Below are 21,024 nucleotides of genomic sequence, written 5' to 3'. Positions count from 1 at the left end.
CTGTTTGCTAGTGGTGATCTTGGTATCTTTTCATATTTGAGGCTTTGGTGCTAGTGCTAAAGTATTACACTCACTATCCGAGGTTTACAGGACTTTTGTTTTAATATTGAACAGATGGAACTGTTTAGTTCTTCATCTTTGCAGTCATACAAAAATGTGCCTACCAGGACTCTGCTTTATATCCATTGAAAGCAAGAAGTAATACAGTAAAACTTTGCCTGGCTAGAGGCTTTGAAAGAATGGAGTATTCTGGTTTAATTCTATTAACTTGGAAGTATGAAGGTGAAAATAATTCAAAACTTACATTTCCTGTTGAATGCAATTTGAAAATATAGCCAATGATTCCACTTTTCTTCTCTAGTAAGTTTGGACATTCTGATCTACTTGGTGTTTTATTTTTATTTTATTTTATTTTTTGAGATGGAATTTTGCTCTTGTTGCCCAGGTTGGAGTGCAATGGTGTGATCTCAGCTCACCACAACCTCCGTTTCCCAGGTTCAAGCGATTCTTCTGCCTCAGCCTCCCAAGTAGCTGGGATTACAGGCATGTGCCACCATGCCCGGCTAATTTTGTATTTTTAGTGGAGACAGGGTTTCTCCATGTTGGTCAGGCTGGCCTCAAACTCCTGACCTCAGGTGATCCACCCGCCTTGGCCTCCCAAAGTGCTGGGATTACAGGTGTGAGCGACCGTGCCCAGCCTTGGTGTTTTATTATAGAACTCCTAGTGTACCTGAGACTTACATTGTGAAGACACTTTTTTAAAACTTGAGATGTAAGAGGATATAAATGGTATTGTGTAAGATCAGGTTGGATAAGAACTGATACTTGTAAATATACTTTTTAGATGAAATCTCTGGTTGCCACTTGTTTTCTTATTTAACTCATAAAAATAAAACACATTGGATGGAGGATGGGAGTAGGAAGGAGATTTATGTCTTTTAATTGCATGTCATTGTTTCACATCAAGACAGAACATATAGTATCCCTGGCTTTGAACCTACAGAAGGAAACACATTTTTCTACCTCCTGTATGCCAGACATTCTTGAACACCTGGAGGGATTACTGCAGCACAGTTTGCTGAGCCCTACTCCAGAGTTTTTGATTCATCAAGTCCAGGGTGAGGCCTGAGAATTTGCACTTATAAAAAGTTCTCAGGTACTGCTGGTCCTGCTAGTCCAGAGACTACATCTTTGAGAACCACTCTTGTCTACTAACTGTAAATTGTAGAACTCTAGAAAAAAGCTTAGTTCAGTCTGGGATAAGAAGCACAGGTTATGGAACAAATCATGAAAGATTCAACCCTTGATCCCAGCCTACTATGGAATTCAGGTAATAAGCAATACACAGTGACATAACACAATTCTTGGTTTTCATGATTCCAAATCATAGCCAAGTATCAAGTGAGAAATTCAGTATCATTTGCAAGGCTTAGAGAGGCCGGGTGATTCTAGAAAACTGAGCCTTATATTTGTCTTAAACTGGTAAAGAGCTTTGAGTGCTTTTTAAATCAAAAGCTTTGTGTTTTTATTTATTTTTTATTTTATTTTATTTTTTGAGATGGAGTCTTGCTCTGTCACCCAGGCTGGAGTACAGTGGCGTGATCTTGGCTCACTACAACTTCCACCTCCCGGGTTCAAGTAATTCTCCTGCCTCAGCCTTGTGAGTGGCTGGGATTACAGGCACCCACTATCATGCCTGGATAGTTTTTGTATATTTAGTAGAGATGGGGTTTCACCATGTTGGCCAGGCTGGTCTTGAAGTCCTGACCTCAGGTGATCCACCCCCTCGGCCTCTCAAAGTGCTGGGATTACAAGGATGAGTCACCACACCAGGCCCAAAAGCTTAGTGTTTTTTAAGATATTAGACATGTTTCTTGTTTAAAAAATATCTTAACAATAATGTAGGAGAATAAGAGAAATATTTTTCTAAAAAAGGGAAATCACTGTGATTATTTTATCTTATTGGAATGTTGAATAATATAGTCTGCTTTATTAATCATCAGGCATGCTATGGATTTTCCATTTTTATAGGATTTGTATCTTAATTGAGGTAATACTGGTAATTCTTGCACTCCATTTGAAGATGAAAAATATAGGCCAAACTCATAGACCTTGCATAGAAGCTGGATAATGAAGACAGCTCTGGAGGAACATATAGATACACACACACAGACACATATATATATATATATATATATATGTATATATATAAAGTATACACACTTTTTAAAAAATTTTCTTTTTTAAAGTTTTAAAGCTTTTAAAGCAAAAGCTGACCCCTCCCCTCTCCTGGAGTGGTTGGCCCCTCCCCTCTCCCAGAGTGCGCGGGGACAGCAGTTGCATGGACAGCTTTCCTTGTGACACAACAGGTCCCTCTGGACGTGCTGCTGCCTGGCCACACCTCCTTTCACATTCATTGTTCTCATCGACCAATGGGCTTGGATCATTAAGGCCATGCCTCTATTCTGAGTTCTAGTGGGACCCTGGTTACACCTCCTCTGGCTCAGTCGCACAGCTGCCTGGTATGTGACTGGAGGTATTTTGCAGTCATTGCTGGAATTTCACTGATGTGGCCCCTATGCTGCTTCCCTCTCCACCCCACGATGTTGGAAGAAACTCGACAGAGTAAATTGGCTGTGGCCAAGAAAAAGGTAAAATAAACCAGGACATGGCCCCCCAACCCAGCTACAAATCCCCTCCAATGACAAGACCGTTACCAGAGTCCATACCACTCCAAAGGCACACCAGGCTGGGGCCCCCAGCCCCAGCACCTCTAGGGTCCCTCAACCAAAGTCTTGTCAGTCATCCCTGCCCCTTCAGTAAGCAGCCCAGCCCCTGCCCTCGCCAGTCACCCCTGGATGATTTTGGGTGGGTGACTTCTGGGGCTCCCTGGTCCATACTCAGCCCTCACCTGCTGCTCTTTGAGCCTCTCTTCTCATATCTGTAAAATAGAAGTGGCATTTCTTGCCTTCCATTTGTGAACTTTAAATGAGATTTGTAATTGCTGTTGTTTTTATGTTAATCCCTAGTACATGGCCTGCTGTAAACACCCAGGACAGCCAGGAAATGGTTGTCGTTGTCTGATTTTCCTCATCCCCAGTCTCAACGGGAAGTCAGGCCAATGAGAACAGCCACTTGTCATCAGGCTGTCCCTTTAGGAGTCACTGAAAGGGCCCCAGGATGTGGTGAGGAGGGCCCCAGGCACTAGAATTAAGAGAAGATCTGACTTGCCACCAGATTGCTGGGTGACCACAGAAAAATCACTTCTTCCCCTGGGCCTCAGTTTTCTCCTCTGTAAGATGATACTGGATAAGATCAGTGTCTTTAAAACTTGTTTTTTAGCTGAAGTCCCCTTTGTTCCAATGAACCCTTACTCAGAAGTCTGTTTTTTTTAAATGGAGATGGTGGTCTGGAGCTCTACTAGATTCATTGCCCATATCCTGGGCCTGAGGAGAGGGGTCCAATGAGCAGATTAAGAGCTGCATTGGTCAGGGGACTCCACTCTGTGACTGCATTGCTCAGGAGACTCTTCTATTTGTTCCTGCCCCTGGCAAGGCAGCAGGTGGCCATTTGGAAGAATGGCACAGGCCATGGTTTTCATCTCTGCTGTTCCTCAGCATTTTGTTTCCCTGAATCCACATTTTCCTCCTTCCCTGACTTTCTTGCTTCTCTCTAAGCCACTTCTGTCTCTCCCCCTGCCCTTGTTTTTCTCTTTTTGCCTCCTGTAGATTCAGGACATTCTGAAGGTGCTGGTGTCCAGCCTTAACCATTCCAATGGGGTAGTGCTCTCCCATTGGACAAATGGAAGGTGAAGCAGTGCTGAGACCCCTCTCTGGCTTGCCCTCTCCAGCTGTGCATGCCCCTGAGGCTTCTCTGGTTTGGGGGATACTTTGGCTTATTTTATGTTGCTGCCATTAACCTTCAGCCTGTTTATGTCTGCTTCTTCACCTGCTTGATTAATTGAGTTTTTTTCTTCCCTGCATGTTTTATCATCTTGGAGAAGTGAGACATACCTTAAAGTTTAAAAGTAATTTGGGAATAATGTACAGAGCAGGCATGTGGGATCTGGGGCTTTTTGTTGTTGTCGTTGTTGAGACAGGGTCTCACTCTGTCACCCAGACTGGAGTGCCGTGGTGTGATCTCAGCTTACTTCAATCTCTGCCTCCCGGATTCAAGTGATTCTCTTGCCTTAGCCTCCTGAGTAGCTGGGATTACAGGCATCTGCCACCATGCCCGACTAATCTTTCTATTTTTAGTAGAGACAGGATTTCTCCATGTTGGCCAGGTTGGTCTTGAACTCTTGACTTCAAGTGAGCCACCTGCCCCCACCTCCCAAGGTGCTGGGATTACAGGCATGAGCCATCGTGCTTGGCCTGGGACTTGGGCTTTTGAATGCCCAGTGTGGAACTCTTAGACTAAGAGAGATGAAAAAAATAAAAATAAAAATAAACAAAAATAAAAAACGACCTTTAGGTTTTGCCCTAAAGGCAAAGGTCTATAGACCCCATAAAAGTTTGAGCTTATTTTGGATTAATTCACTTTGGTTTAAGAGTAGGGAACATAGGGTTAAGATAAAATGAGTTCACATTAAAGCTGGAAGGGTTGAAGCTATTTTTTCAGAGGAACTAACTGTAAATGATGTGAGGTTAACCAAACAGATGAGTGACTAAGACCCTCATCTCTTGAAAATCAAATGGACACTTAGCATATTTATTGGGCTTTTGACAACAAAGGCACTTTGCTAAATAAACAGTGGAGGGAATAGCTGAACAAGCTAGGGTGCAGACTGAAGGAAGCAGACTCCTCTGAAGGAGGCAAGAAAGAAGTTTGGAACATTCCAAATGCTCAGCCTAGTGGGAGGTTGGTTCTGAAAGGACTCGAGGGTGGAGGAGGTGACATTTGAGGTTGGCTGGAAGATTAAAGGTGGGTAACATTCATCCATATGGGGACTGGGGGAGGCAGGGGGAGCAGTGAGGTCATGGCCATCATTATGAACTCATAGAGCACCTTTCAGGAGCACAAAGAGCCTGGTGGGAGGCAGGGCATAGGGACACATGAGCTTGGAGACGACCTCCTCTGGCTGTGATTTGGCATTTCCTCCATGTCTAACTTGCCTGGGAGACTTCCGCCAAGCCAAAGCAGCAAGGCATGAATGGAGGCAGATCATGCTGGAGATGGGCATGGGGAGGGGCACTGACAGAGCTCCTTTGGCTGCTGTTAGAGAGTTGTTCAGTCATCACACCTGTTACCCCCAGTTGGTCAGGTCTATCCAGGTGCTGTGACTCACCTTGCTGGCTCAGAAGAGACATTGAATGATACTGTGGGGAGCACAGGCCTAGGGGAATCCTGCAGCTGTGCCCAGCCCAGGTCTCTCTGTTCTGGAAACAAAGGCCCAGATCTCCATATTTCCTTCTTGCTATTTTGTTTTTGTTTTTGAGATAGAGTCTCGCTCTCTCTCCTGGAGTGCAGTGTTGCGATTTTGACTCCCTGCAGCCTCTGCCTCCCAGGTTCAAGTGATGCTCGTGCCTCAGCCTTCCAGTAGCTCAGATTACAGACATGCACCATCATGCCTTGCAATTTTTTTTTTGTATTTTTAGTGGAGACGGGGTTTCGCCATGTTGCCCAGGCTGGTCTCAAACTCCTGGCCTCAAGTGATTCACCTGCCTCAGCCTCCCAAAGTGCTGGGATTACATGCATGAGCCACTGTGCCCAGCCCCTTGCAGTTTTTATACTTTCTCTATAGCCATAACTTTCTCCCATGTAAGTTTTGTTTATTTGAATTTCTTATCTTTATTACCCGTGCATCATCTGCTACCCTGAAGGATCCACAGGTAAGAGGCCCTGGGCCAAGGTGCAGTGACCATGTAGGCCAGCCCCCCAACCTCCTCCCACGTGGGGGCTGGGTGCCCCTCTGCCAGCTGAGACAGCTCATACACACCCCAGCCCTAATGATTATTCTCTCTACCTCTCCCCACAATCCTCCTCCAATTCCTCCTCTCTGCATGTGCCTCAGAGCCAGTACCAAGAACTAGCAGTAGCCCTGGGCTCGAGCTCCACAACAATCAGTCAACTCAATGAAAACACCGAGTCATTGCTAAGAGTCCAGTGGGGTCCCCTGATACCACGCTGCCAATCCTGGGCTTCAGTTTCCCTTTGGGGCCCTGAAGAAAGGGTCTGGGAGCCTCTGGTACCAAGGGTAAATGGGGAGCTGGGGTGCCCAGGCCTCACCTGGAGGGACCGCAGAGCATGGAGCGTGCAGCATGGCTCTTCTGTTACTGCCCTCTTTGCTGCAGGGTGGACTGTCCTGCCCAGAAGGCAGCATGGCCATTTCTTGCTGCTTTTGTGTGTGGTTGTTAGAGGCAGCCTGGGGCTGAGTCAGCTGCTGTGGGTTAGTTGGGGGGCACTGTGGGGAGTGAGCACTGGATGCAGAGCTTGGAGCCCAAATGCCCACCCTGCCGTTACCTGGCTGTGGCCTCGACCAAGTGCTAGGTGGGGGATTGAGTACTGGTACTGTGAAGGTACAGAAGAGTACCTTTAGTATGTTACCATTTGTGTAGAGAGGGGGAACGTGTGTGTGTGTGTGTGTGTGTGTGTGTGTACGTACTATGATAATATACATAAAACATGTCTGCAAGGATTTGTAAAAAATTCAGCAGAGAGCAACAGGGTGGCTGGGAGATACTTCCCGTCTGTACCTTCTGAGTTTTGGACTATGTGAATGTATCATCCTTTCAAAAAGTGAATAAAAGATTAATTTCCCCCTTCCTATCTGTGCCCCCACCCCCAGCAAGAAAAATGAGCTTAGAGAATAGGATATACCTGGGTATTCAAATCCCAGCTCTGTCTAAGTGATCTTAGGCAAGCACTTAACCTCTAATACTAATAATAGAAACTCTAATACTCTAATAGTAACTCTAATACTAGTAATAGAGGTAATCATAGTAACTGTCTCATATGGTGGTTATGAGGATTCAATGGGATCGTTAGCATGGTAACTGGTGAAGCACTCAATAAAGGTTCAAATAGTGGCAGTAATAAGAGTAATAACAACAGCAATATTATCTGATCTCTCTGGACCTCGGTTAGCCAGCTGTAAATTTAATCTTTTTCCTTGTCCCTTCCAACCTTACTGAGTTCTTTTAAAAACCAGACCACGGGCTTAGAAATGCCTTGACCTTTACTGACCGAGTTGTATATTGAGCCTAGCCCTAGCCCTTTTAAGGGGCACTGTGTGGAATGGCCCGGGCTCCCCAGATCGAAACTTCTCACTCTTCACCATCCAGTCCTCCAGCAGCTGTGAAGCAGTCCTCGAGCAGCAGTTACAGCAGTCCATAAAGGCTCGGGCACAGCTGGAAGCACACGTGACACAGGTGAGGCTTTGTAGAGGGAGGGATGTGGAAGGAAGATGACCCCAGGTGGCCAGGAGCAGGTGAGGACCAGTGACAGCCCTTCCTAACTTCTCTGCCCATTCTTGCAGATGATGGAATCACTTAAGACCAGCTAGAGAGAGATGAATATGCTCAACATCTAAAAGGAGAGAGGGCCTCGTGGCAGCAGAGGGTGTGGAAAATGTCAGAGGAGGTGAGACCTGACCCTTAAGCCCTCCACCTTAGATAGGTCACTGGATCTTTCTAGGCATCTGTAAAATGGGAATAGTACAGCCAGAGGTGGTCATGGGTCTGGGCTTTGTGGAGGTGGAGGCAGAGAGGGAGATGGTAGCCTGTCCAGCCACCAGCCCCTCTCTCCAGGGCCCTTTCCCCCGTGCTTTGGGCAGGTTTGCACATTGAAGGAGGAGAAGAAGCATGACATGCATCGGGTACAGGAGATGGAGAGGATCTTGGCTGAACTCAAAAACTAGATGGGTAAGATGGGGCTTGCATGGCCTGGGAGCAAGACTGGCATCAGAGGGCTGAGAGGGTGGCTTAGAATGCCCCAGGGAGGTGGGTAGATGGAAGGGCTTTGAGGCAGAGGGAAAGAGGTCTGTGCCAGGAGACGGCAAGTCTTGTAACCTCCATGAACCTCAGTGTCCCCATCAACAAAGAGGGAGAAGTGCTCATTGTCAGCCACCCACAGTGCTCTCTATCTGAAAGTGGCTTGGAGGATTGGCTACCATCCAAGAGTGAGGAATCGTTAGCAGTGAGGCCAAGTTTGGGGAGCCTGAGAGGAGCTGTGCACCAAGAGAAGGGCTTTTATTTGTTGTTTTGTTTTGTTAACCCAGAGGCCCTTGTTGTCTGCTTCCTTTCTCAGCTGAACCCCTGCCCCCAGAGCCCCCAGCAGGGCCCTCTGAGGTGGAACAGCAGCTACAAGCTGAGGCCGAGCACCTGAGGAAGGAGCTGGAGAGTCTGGCAGGACAGCTCCAAGCTCAGGTGCAAAACAATCAAGGCTTGAGTCACTTGAACTGGGAGCAGGAGGAGAGGCTGCTGGAACAGGAGACTCTGCGGGAGCAGGAGAGGCTGCAGGAGCTGGAGGAGAAGCTGCAGGAGCAGGAGAGGCTGGGAGAGCGGGAGGAGAGTCTGCGGGAGCGGGAGGTGAGGCTGCGGGAGCGGGAGGAGAGGCTGCGGGAGCGGGAGGAGAGGCTGCGGGAGCGGGAGGAGAGGCTGCGGGAGCGGGAGGAGAGGCTGCGGGAGTGGGAGGAGATGCTGCGGAGCGGGAGGACAAGCTGCTGGAGCTGGGGCGGAAAGCCAAGCTCTGGGAGGAGCAGGCAGAGATGCGCATGCAGACCCCGCGGAACCGCACCACCATCAACCGCGCGCTCTCTCAGAACCGGGAGCTGGACTAGCAGCTGGCTGGGCCACAGAGCTGCTTAGAGGAGCTGGTGCGTTGCCCTGCCTGGTGAGCTTGCCCTCCTCCCTTGCCCTCCAGGCCTTTGATTCCCCACCTGTAAAATGGGGCAGTGTAGCCCTCACGTGAAATGGTACTTCTAAAGGCACCTGTGAGCCAGAGCCCTGCTCTGATGGCTGTGGGAGAGAGGGGATGATTTTTCTAACCTGCCTCCACCCTTCCTGGTGCCATGGGAGGCAGACACCAAGTTCTGGGGTCTCCAGCTGCAGTGGGTGGCCACTGATTGCTTCTCTCTGTCCAGAACAATGAGAATAAGAGTGCACTGCAGTTGGAGCAGCAAGTAAAGGAGCTGCAGGAGAAGCTGGGCAAGCTGAAGGAGACCGTAACCTCTGCCCATCTAAGAAGGGCTGGGAGGTGAGCACCAGTCTCTGGGGAGGGGAGGTTTGAGGTCAAAAGCAGCTCCAGCCTGGGGGCAGGTGACCCCAGCTCCCTCCAGGGCAGTCCTGTGACTGTTTCTTGCTTCCTGCCCTCTGACTTTTAGAGGTGGGTAGCCCTGGGCTCCTCCCAGGTGTGGACATCATCATCCCAGCTAGAGGCATGGAGCCCCCCAATCACAAGGGAAGAGTCGTGGTATAAGAAGCTCCTTATGCCAGGCATGGTGGCTCACACCTATAATCCCAGCACTTTAGGAGGCTGAGGCAGGAGAATCACTTGGGGTCTAGAGTTTGAGACCAGTCTGGACAACATGGCAAAACCTCATCTCTACTAATATCTCACACACACACACACACACACACACACACACACATTAGCTGGGCATGGTGGCGCATGCCTGTAATCCCAGCTACTCAGGAGGTTAAGGTATGAGAATCGCTTGAGCCCAGGAGGTGGAGGTTGCAGTGAGCTGACATTGCACCACTGCACTCTAGTCTGGGCCACAGAGTGACACTCTGTCTCAAAACGAAACAAAACAAAATAAAAACAAAATAGGCTCCTTAGATTCAAACTAGATTCCAGCCTCAGTTCCACTGGTCACCATTCAACCACTTTGCATCTCTAAGTCTCTGTTCCTTTAACTTCAAAAGGAAGTTAGCATTTTCCTTGCAGAGGTGCTGAGGATTAAAAGAGATAATACATGGAAAGTATTAGTCATATAGCACACTTAGCAGATGGTGGTTGGCTCCCTCTGCTTTTCCACCAGCCTGTGGCCTACAGTTTAAATGGTGGGAAAAAGGGTGTAAGAATTGAGGCTGGGGAAGGAGGCATGGGGTTCTAGGAAAGGGAGGCAGTCACTTAGGCCTGGAGCAAGGGGCCAGGGGCCTGGGCGGGCAACAGAGCCCCACAGTGCCCTCAATACCCTATTAATGGGCCCAGAATCTGGAAGCCAGCCACCACATGCCCTCAAGCCCAGGGTCTTCCTGCAGGTGGAGCTGAAGAGCCAAGAGGCTTAGAGTCTGCAGCAGCAGGGAGAGCAGTCCCTGGGTCACCTGCAGCAGTAAGTGGCTCCCTATCAGCGGCTGACCTCTGAGAAGGAGGCGCAGCACAGGCAGTTACTGCTGCACACCCAGCTCATGGACCAGCTGCAGCAGCAGGAAGCTCAGGGCAAAGCAGTGGCTGAGGTGGCCCACTAAAATTTGCAGGAGACCCAGGGGAGGGAATTGCTGAGGACGGAGCCTTGAGGGGGATGACCTGGCAACCTCTGTGCCTTCTCACTCTCTTTCCTGGCCCCTTAGGAGCGCCTGGAAGGTACCAGCCAGCAGAACCAGCAGCTACAGGCCCAGTTGAGCCTCATGGCACTCCCTAGGCAAGGTACAGGAGATCTCTCAGAGGAGGAGGAGAGAGCCCCAGAAGGAAAGGGGGACTGTTAGCAGCATAGGATTGAGGAGTTGGAAGAGACCTTTTGAACAGCTGGTCAATATGCTGACCAGGTGTCTGCACTAAGTTTGACATCAGTATGGTGACCTCCTGGGGCTGGGGGGCCACCAGGTTGCCTAAGGATGGGTGAACTGGCCCAGGTCAGAAAGGGAGCAGGTCGGAACTCCTGCACCAACTGGTAGTGGGACTGTGCCTGGGCAATATAGCAAGACCTTGGTTCTCAAAAGTAAAAATAAAGAACAGCAGCTCATTCCCCTCTGGGGAGGGGCTGGCTCAGGATTACACAGTGAGGGTGAAGGCAGAGGTGGGCCTGTAGTACCTTCCTTGTTGGGTGGTCTGAGGACCCCTCTGGCCACCCCTCACAGGAGATGGAGGAGAACATCTGGACAACGAGGAAGAGGAGGTGCCTTGGCCCATGCTGAGCATCCCAGAGGACCTGGAAAGCAGGGAGGTAATGGTGAGCCTGACTCCCCCTGCCCCTGCTTTGCCACCTTCCTCTGTGGTCCCCGCCTTCTGATTTCTGTGGACCCTCACCCCTTCTGGGAGCCAGTGGTCGGACATCATTTCACCTGTGCATTTCACCAACAGGTGCACTCTCTGAGGCCCCAAGGGAAGGGGCTGCGCTCTACCTCCCTGCCCCATTTGTTCTGTATATGCCTCTATAAGAATACTCACCTCTTGCCTTCAGGTGGCATTTTTCAACTCCACTGGAGCCAGTGCCCAGGAGGAGCAGGCATGGCTATGTGGGCAGCTGAAGGAGCTGAAGGAGCCAGTGCCCAGGTGCAGGCATGGCTATGTGGTGCCAGCACCTGACTCACCCGGGTGACCTTGGCCCAGAAGGAGCCAGAGGCAGTGGAACCAGCCCCAGGGACTGGGGATGAGTCTGTGTGTGGGTAGACCCATCAGGCCCTGCAGGGGGCCATGGAGAAGTTGCAGGTGAGTGAGTCCTGGCATGCGCCAAGAAGGTTGGGGGCAGAGCAGGGCAGGGCAGGGCAGGTCGCTGTCAAGATGTGACTCCATTATTTTGGGTCCAGAGCGGCTTTATGGACCTCCTGAAGGAGAAGGTGGACCTGAAGGAGCGGGTGGAGAAACTGGAGCTTCTACCCATCCACCTCTCAGGACAGACAGACACCATCAGTGAGTGAGAGGCCAGGGAAGGCAGGGGGAGCTGCAGGGCCATCGGAGGGGCTCCGGCATCTGAGGCCTGTCCTCCCACAGGAAAGTACATCACAACATATTAGAGCCAGAAGGCAGCGCCAAAGACGCGGCACCAGGAGGAGGAGGACATCATCAGGCTGGCATCATCAGAGGACATCAGAGGACATCAGAGGACATCATCAGTACAAAGAGATGAAGGTAGGGGTGTGCAGCATCTCTGCAGGGGTGGGGGTGGGCGTGAGCATGGGCAGGGGCACTGGCACCAGCGTGGCAGCTGAGCACCCCTCCCTTCAGGTGAAACTGCTGGAGCTGCAGGAGCTGGTGTTGCAGCTTGCAGGCGATCACAACGAGGGGCATGGCAAATTCCTGGCCGCTGCCCAGAACCCTGCTGATGATCCTGCTCCAGGGGCCCCAGCCCCTCAGAAGCTTGGGGCTGCTGACAAGCAGGGTGGTGAGTAGAGCCCTCAGGTGGGGTGGGTAGGCAGGAGCAGGGGAGGCTTGCACTGTGCTCAGATCCACCCCCCCCCCAAAGATTTTTGTGAGGTGAGCCGACAGCCTGGAGCCTGCCCCAGGAGAGGCCAGGGAGGGTTGTCCCCATGACAGCCCCACTGCACAGCAGCTCATGCAGCTGCTTCCTGAGATGCGGGACCCCCAGGAGTACCCAGGCTTGCGCAGCAGCCCCTGCATGCCATTCTTTTACCAGGCTGCCAAGAACAGGGAGCTAAACACCACCGTCATCTAAGAGCTGGTCAAGAAATTAAAAAAGAAGAAAAAAAAGTTATGGGGTTAATCTCCTACACAATTCATTTACTTCATTTGAATGTTAGAGTCACTTATGATTATTTGTGTTTCTAATTTATAGTTTACATTTATTTGTAAAAAGTTAAAGGAGAATGGGTCTTTCCCTGATGTTCACTCTGGCATCCCTTAGCATTTTTCTTTTTTAATTTCATAATTGTAGGTCATTAGAATGCATATTGAGTTCGCCCTTACGTGGTGGGAATTCAAACACACAAAGACTCACTATTTGCACAAAACTATTCTTTCTGGTTTGGAGTAGGCCGCCATGCTTTTTTAATGTTCTTGCAGCATGTATATTCATTACAGAATTCAGATAAAATTTGCTTATGTTCTGCTATTATGTTTGATCCAATTCTAATCACGGTGAGCTCATTAGCTCAATATGTGGTTTGCCCTCAAGTGCACACTGTTTATTACTTTGTAATATGCCATTATGAGTACTGACATTTAGAGTTGTTTGAAGGCCAAGACTGGAAACAGCCCTGCCCTTATTTTCCATGTATTGGGGATGGGAGTAATAACATTTTGGGGAGCTTTTTAAATCTCACAGAAGAGGAAAATGGCCTGCTGTGGCAGGTGTGTGCAGAATAGAGTATGTTTCATTTGTTCCTGTGCCAAGAATGAGCACTGTACTATGGTAGTTCCCTTAGGATTTGTATGTGCTCTGGGCTCATGAAGATATTGCATCATGAGTTGTGGCCTTGTACCCTTTTTTGATTACCTAAAAAGGGATTATTTCTGAGACATGAAAGCCTCCCATCGTTGACTGAGGATGTGGAAAACCTTTTCTAGCTTAGAGCATTTATATCTATAATACATTTTAAAGTTAGAGTTCATGTTCCCTGTTTTAATCACGTGACTACATGTCCCAGTACACAAAAGGGCACTTGTTGGCATTCTTCTTAAGGTATTTAGTAAAGATCATAAGAAATCCTTTAAGAGTTTTAATGTCTGGGATGTGAGGAGCGCCTCCGCCCGGCCGCCCCGTCTGGGAGGTGTACCCAACAGCTCCAAAGAGACAGCGACCATCGAAAACGGGCCATGATGATGATGGCGGTTTTGTTGAAAAGAAAAAGGGGAAATGTGGGGAAAAGAAAGAGAGATCAGATTGTTACTGTGTCTGTGTAGAAAGAAGTAGGCATACGAGACTCCATTTTGTTCTGTACTAGGAGAAATTCTTCTGCCTCGGGATGCTGTTGATCTATGGCCTTGCCCCCAGCCCCGTGCTCTCTGAAACATGTGCTGTGTCAAGTCAGGGTTAAATGGATTAAGGGCGGTGCAAGATGTGCTTTGTTAAACAGATGCTTGAAGGCAGCATGCTCCTTGAGAGTCCTCACCACTCCCTAATCTCAAGTACCCAGGGTCACAAACACTGCAGAAGGCCACAGGGACTTCTGCCTAGGAAAACCAGAGACCTTTGCTCATGTGTTTATCTGCTGACCTTCTCTCCACTATTATCCTATGACCCTGCCATATCCCCCTCTCTGAGAAACACCCAAGAATGATCAATAAACACTTAAAAAAAAAAAAGAGTTTAAATGTCCCAGAAAGGCATACAGGCTCTAGTCAAGTATGAATTAGTGTGAAGGAAAGCTGTGTGACACCTGGTATTCTTCTCTGTTCATGGAGCTTCTTTGAGGCTAGAAGATTGATTTTACCATCTCTGGCTAATACCTGTTCTTCAACCACATTGGTTACTCTGACATAGGAATTTACTTCTTTTACTTGAATGGAAAACACTTTAAAAAATAATAACAAACATTATAAACTAATATATTTGAGAGTACTTGGTTGAAACAAAAAAGAGTTTTAGTAGACAGTATTATACTGTATTTGAAAATCAAGGAGAAGTTTATGCAACTTAAAATGTTTACAAACTGCAGTGCAATCTACTGTTTGTGAATGTTTAAGTATTATCAAGAAAAGCATCTATACAAACACAGAGTTATATTTCCTCTCAAAGTTCTTTATGAAGAGTGAAATATGTTTTCATACTTCTCATTTTCAGTTAGAGGCATATTTTGTGCAATATTTATGTTAATGTGCCTATGCATTATGAATGAATTATTTCAGTCATACATTGTCTAAATGTGTGACTTTATGATGCTTGGGAAAGAATCAACAGTTAAACTTATGAAGTTCTAATGTCTGTGTTCCAAAATACGTCACATTATTAGGATATAGGGAGATATGTATGTGTGCTCCCTGGGGTGGGGATTTCTAGTTACTAGACCATCTCCATTTTTAGCATTTGGCATCCTCATGATACTTTTATAAATATGACATTAATAGGAGAGCAATAATATGATTTTATAGATGGAATTACAGATTTGCCTGCATTCACTGAAAGAGTGCAAATATTGGGTCCTTTTGACTTCAACTGACTCTTCCAAATTATGTGAATGTATCAATGTATTAGATAAAGCCAGTTTCAGAATTATAAAGAAAAAATGTTAGACCAAATAATGTGGCCAATTAACAGTGGTGTGATTACTAGCCCAAGGGTTTAAAATGGACTTAAAGTCCTGTTCTTGCCTTTTGTTTTCTGAACTTGCCACTTTTGCATTCTTTGAGTTCAGTTTAAAGACAGTTAATTTAAGTCCATTTTAAACCCTCGGGCTGGAAATCGTACCACTGTTAATTACACATTATTTGGTCTAACATTTTTTCTTTATAATTCTGAAACTAGGTTTATCTAATACATTGATAAATTATTTCAAAGGTATTTTTATAGTTCAAATCACTTCACTTCTACCCTGATAAATATAAATGACTGGGAATGACCCTCAGATACCATTTGGCATCTGTAACCAATCTGACAATAATTTGTTCACCAGGTACCTATGGATTAAATCACATACTGGCATATTTAAGCTGGATGTCAGTGTGGAAAATAAATTTAATATATTAACAGAAATACCACTCTGTGTAGGTATTTTGTTGTATATTTAAGAAAAAGCTAAAGAGAATGAAAATCGTATGACAATAACAGGTCTTTCTTCAAAGTGCATGCAGTCTTTTGCAATACCTCATTCAGCCAAGTATTCTTTTCCTCATTCAGTATAAGGCAGATTTCAATTTCCTTAGATGGCAACATTAGAAGGTTAGAGTTCATCAGAAACATAGAATTTTAAAATGTGAGTTCAATTGAAAAAAACTGAATTTCTGTGGGAAGTAAAGAATCAAAATACCTATTTAAAGATTGCAATATGTGATAATCATTTTTAAAGTGTATGATTAAACCTGATAGGTTTTCCAGAAATGAAAAAAAATCAGTTCTAAAACCAAAGCTGATTTTTAGAAAATTTGAAAATGTAAATCAGCCCTATCCATAATATAGTTTCTCTAAAACTTTACCTTAAAGAGTCATTTTAAAATAATATAACTATTAAAAAATGTAACTGCTATCTTAATGTTTTGAAATTAAAACATTTTAAAATATGAATACTGGGTTTAAAAGAAACAAACAGGTGGGGGAGGAGGAGTAGAGAAAGAAATGCCAATTCCAGTCCAAAGCTTTATTTGCCAAGTTTTCTTAGAATGACTTTTACCAACTTACGAATTCTTGTAAACAGAATGTATAATGGAAATACTGAAAGACGTTTGCCTTAATTGGTATTATTGACTGCTGCTGTGATGCTACTGTAATATAATAAATTATTAAATTATTGCAAAGTGCTGGTTTTGCCTTAAAATTTTATTTTGTATGTCTTGAAAACTATAGTGTTAAAGGAATTGAGACTGCAAATGCTGGGCAGGCTTGGCATGAGATAATCTGTTTTTATTTTTACAAAATTGTAATATAACTATGCAAGTGTGTTTATTAAAAGAACACAAACTAAAAAACAGTTACAGGATTTAAAAACTTATGGGATGAAAAAGTTATGGGATAAAAAATGTTGTGGAAAAGTTGTGGCAAAAAAATTGTGGAAAAAAAGTAGAAAAAAGTTTTGCGAAAAGTTATAAAAAAAGTTATGAAAAAGAAGTTAAGGGATTAAAAAACAAGTCGTGGGATAAAAATAAAAATCAATAAAAGCAGGCCCCTGTCAGCAAAGCCTGGAGAAGTGGGGCTGGAGTCTCCACCCCCACCATGTCCCTAACACCCCTTCCCAGTCACCCCTTTACCATTAGGGTAGCAAGACAAGACCCCTGTTTAATGGGGGCAGACAAACAGATCCTTTGCCACCTTGACCAGGGCTGAGTCCTTAAATTTCTGGATGATGATGTTTGTTATTTACGAGCCAGAGGCTGGTGGAGTTGGTTTGTTTGGAGGAGGCCTAATGGCCTTCTTATTCACACTGAAGCAACTTTTCCCTCTGGGGGGCTCCCATCTTCCTATTCAGAGGCACAGCTGAGGCAGGTCAGTGGGTCTAACTGTAGACTAGGTGAGGGCATAGGCTGCTGGGGTGGCCCCCCTTCCCCAGTGTACATATTGTATCTGTGTAACATTTTGTATATTCTGGGGGGTAGGGCCGCCCCCCTGTATTGTACCTAGCAGAGGTTGGAGCTGGTATACAGGGAGGAAGTTCTAATAATTATTTGTGGCTGAGAAACTTATTTATTGATAGCATAGGACAGAAGAAGGAGGTGGGGATGGGGTCGTGGCTCCCTGGTGATGTGACTCCTGTTTATTTTGCTTTTTATTTTGGAATAAATGGATTTAGCCATACTGCTTGGCCTGGAGTGTTGCTGTTTCCCTCACTGGGTCCTGGAGTTTGTGCCACTGAACAAAACCCCCAGAGTGTCTGAGTATGTCCAGCTGGGCTGTTGGGACCTTCCAGGCCTGTTACCTGTATGCTGCCTGGTGACACCTGGGGGATTCCACAGGGATTACCATGACACCTATGGGGCAGAGTCCCACCCTGACAGCCAACAGGCTCAGAAGCCTGATCTAGTAGTGACTGGGAAGGCAGGTACCAGCATCCAAGGGCACTGACTTCCATCCACCCCAGGCGTCTTCCATTTTGTCCCCTTGCCTCCATCTCTTGTCTGCACCTGGTGGCCTGTCCTGTCTGTCCCTCCAGAGTGCCAGCTGCCCCACAGGCTCCCTCCAGGCTGAGTTCATGGCCCTGCCCTCTAGTGGCCAGAGCCAGCTTCACAGGATAAGAGCCAGCTAAGTTCCAGGGGCTTTCCAGGAAAAGTGTCCCTTGGAAAGGGTGTGGCCTTTTCACCACTCCCAACAGCACCCTAGAAATGGCTTGAACTTTCCCCTCCCCAGAGCTCCGCAGAGAACACAGCCAGCAGAGGACACATTCCCTGTCATCCAGAAATGGGTTTTATTCTCAGCTGAGGTAGAGACTGGTAGAACTGGTAGAGACTGTCAGGCCACACAGCTTCCTGTACAGCAACCCCATGCTTGGTGGGGGACAGGAGGGATGGTGGGGGCTGGCTGTCCACATGCCGGGCATGACAGCGAGGCTCACTGGAGGTGGTGCACTGTGGAGGGGCAATGTCAGGGGACAGCTTTCTTTTGTTGGGCCACAAGACTCCACAAGGACAGCACAGTGACTGATTCCCAGCACTAGAGGAGAGGCAGTTGGCCAAGTGTGTGTGTGTGTGTGTGTGTGTGTGTGTGTAATCTATAAATATATATATATATATGCATATGAGTATTTATAAATTTTTTCTTTTTTCTTTTTTTTTTTTTTTTGAGCCAGAGTCTCGCTCTGTTGCCCAGGCTGGAGTGCAGTGGCATGACCTCGGCTCAGTGCAACTTCTGCCTCTCGGGTTCAAGCAATTCTCCTGCCTCAGCCTGTGAGTGGCTGGGACTACAAGCACCTGCCACCATGCCCGGCTAATTTTTGTAACTTTAGTAGAGATGAGGTTTCACCATATTGGCCAGGCTCGTCTCAAACTCCTGACCTTGTGATCTGCCTGCCTCGGCCTCCCAAAGTGCTAGGATCACAGGCGTGAGCCACCGCACTCAGCCTACTTATACACATTTATAGAACAGGGCAGGGGCATACCACAGAGGGGCACAAGTTTTCAGCAACAGTCACAGCTGGATGTGTCAGCTCTCCACTACAACAGGCTAAGTCACAGATGAAGGGGGCTGGCTTTGGGGCTGGGAGAGCCACTGTCAAGTCACAGAACAGCCGCCCAGGCAGGCTTGGAAAGGGAGGTCTCTGAGAAGAGGAGGGATCTGTTTAGAGGTCGAAGTGGGGCCTGAGGCTCTCAGGATGAGATGGATTTGCCTGACCCGATCGATTGGCTGGCAGTTGGAGAGAAAGCAGAGAGAAAACAGGAGACAGAAAAGTGGGCAGAGAGCTGGTGAGGCAAGCACAGAGCAGGGGCAAGCCGCAGCAGCTGTGGGAGGGCCGGGGAGGGGAGGGCGCAGGTGTGGGTGTGGCAAGGTTCCTGGAAAAGAGGGGCTGGAAGGGAAAGGGGAGGAAGATGGAGGGAGGAGCCGGAGCTTCACAGGTAGGTCCTGGGGGCTGTGGTGGCCCTCCACACCCTACACACACTGGCCTCTCCCACGGCACCCAGGCAGTGTACCCACAGTTCAGACCAATGCTCAGCCCCCTCAGGCTTCCCTCTTCTCTGGTCACCCTGTCTTCCAACCCACTGGCCCAGGGCCGCCTCTCGCCTCGGGGAGCCCCACACAACAGCCACCAGGCCTGATAGAGAAAGAACACTGCTTGAATCAGGGTGGCGAAGCTAAAAGGGATGGATGGCTGGAGGGTGCGCCTGAGGCCCATCTGGGTGGTCAGAAAGCCCAGGACCCTCTGAAGGGACCCTGGGGGAGGCAGGGAGAGCAGGCAGCCGGATGCCACTGGCCATACACTTATAAGTCTAAGAGGGGAGCCTCAGCTGGTTGGGGGGCTGCAGGTTGATAGGTGAGGCTGGGCACTTCCTGCTGGGAAAAGCAGAAGAGGGAGAGTCCATGGCAAGGAAGGCAGGCGGGCTCACTGGGAGGAGCTCAGCTGGGCCAGCAGGTACTGTGGTCCCGTTGGCTGAACAGCATAGGCAATCTCTAGGAGCAACAGGCCAAGGTGCATGAGCCCGCTGGCTGGTGGTAGTGCTTCAGCGGGGGCCAGGGACCCTGCCTTCAGCCACATGCTAGCAGCTATGATGGTACCTGGGAGGGAGAGAAGGGGGCTGTGTGTCCCTGCCTGGCCTGTGAGGTGTGTTGTGGGAAGACCGTGTGCATGGGACTCTCAAGATTTTATCCTAGATCACCACTGGATTGCCAACAGATAGAGGAGGTGGGACCCTATCACCCCTGCTCTGCACTCCCAGGCTGGGAGTTGGATGTCCTGCCCTGCCAGCATGACTCAGACTGTACAACAGGTGTGCCCAAAATGACGTTCATAGGTCTCTGGCCACCTCAGAGTCCAGCCCCGCACATAACCCCCTCCAAGTTCCCAGCCCCTACACTATAAACCACGAGCTCTCTGCCCTCTCTGATAGTTCCAGAAAGCACCCGTGCCTGCCAGCTTGGGCACGGAGTCTGTTCCAAGAGCCCCCAGGCTCAGCCACGGAGGTTGGTGGGCTTTGGGGCTGTGGGGGCCAGCCCTGGTACCTGCGTCCAGCTGGGACGCTCTGCACCTCCAGCCAGGAGTCGTCCATGGGCCCCCATGACCGTGCTGACAGTGTTTGTGCTGATGTCACTGATGACACTGAGCGCCGCCTTCAGCACGTGGTGCATGCGCAGCATCTAGTCACGCCACCGTGCCTGCTCTGCCGACTCCTCCATCAGCGTGTTTTGGTCCCCACGCAAGTACAGGTTGGCCAGCAGCTCCGAGAACATGAACTCCTTGGTTTGAGAGTGGGCAAAAAGGTTGGGACCTGGCCGCCCAGTCAGGCCCTGCTGGGACTGTGTACTGGACTTGGAGCCCCAAGTATGGCTTTTTAGATGTAGCTTCCACATCGCTTAGACTTGAAGATCTGCCTCCCCACCGCCTTTACTCATTCAGATGGGGACACTGAGGTCCAGAGGAAAAGTCACCTGTCCAAGGTCACAGATATGGGAGGGGACCTAGGACCTATCATACCACCAGGACACCTGTCTACTCAGTTTTTCCTAAATTGTTTTTGGAGATAGGATCTCACTCTGTCGCCAGGCTGGAGTACAGTGGGTGAGATCACCACTCACTGCACCCTCAAACTCCTGGGCTCAAAGTGATCCTCCAATGTCAGCCTGTCGAGTAACTAGGAATACAGGCACATGCCACCACTGAGCCCAGCTATTTTTAAGACTTTTGTGTAGGTACCAGGTCTCACTATGTTGCCTAGGCTGGTCTCAAACTCTTGGGCTCGAGCGATCCTCCCACCTTGGCCTTCCAAAGTGCTGGGATTACAGGCATGGGCCACTGTGCCCAGTCCCATGTTATATTTCTATGGGAGCTCTAGTCTGGATGGTGCCTCCCTCCCTGGACCTGGTCCCATAGGGCTGGTCCGCATCTCCCC

At 48.3% G+C, this 21,024-nt stretch overlaps 1 pseudogene across 1 annotated transcript; it reads left to right on the top strand.

The window, feature by feature from the left end:
* Positions 1 to 2,603: 2,603 nt before the first annotated feature.
* LOC100453601 (golgin subfamily A member 2-like) lies at positions 2,604 to 12,950 on the top strand (annotated as a pseudogene). Its single transcript, XR_008510858.2, has 17 exons — positions 2,604 to 2,651; positions 3,101 to 3,185; positions 7,207 to 7,370; positions 7,501 to 7,581; positions 7,775 to 7,862; positions 8,248 to 8,431; positions 8,674 to 8,815; positions 9,083 to 9,163; positions 10,206 to 10,428; positions 10,513 to 10,590; positions 11,022 to 11,113; positions 11,345 to 11,452; positions 11,494 to 11,592; positions 11,691 to 11,793; positions 11,875 to 11,950; positions 12,081 to 12,265; positions 12,347 to 12,950. The product of XR_008510858.2 is annotated as a golgin subfamily A member 2-like (transcript).
* Positions 12,951 to 21,024: the final 8,074 nt, after the last annotated feature.

This window comes from Pongo abelii, chromosome 8 (genome assembly GCF_028885655.2).
Source record: "Pongo abelii isolate AG06213 chromosome 8, NHGRI_mPonAbe1-v2.0_pri, whole genome shotgun sequence".
Taxonomy (NCBI): domain Eukaryota; kingdom Metazoa; phylum Chordata; class Mammalia; order Primates; family Hominidae; genus Pongo; species Pongo abelii.
The sequence above is the reverse complement of the archived record's forward strand: the minus strand, read 5'-3'. Positions and strand labels throughout refer to the sequence as shown.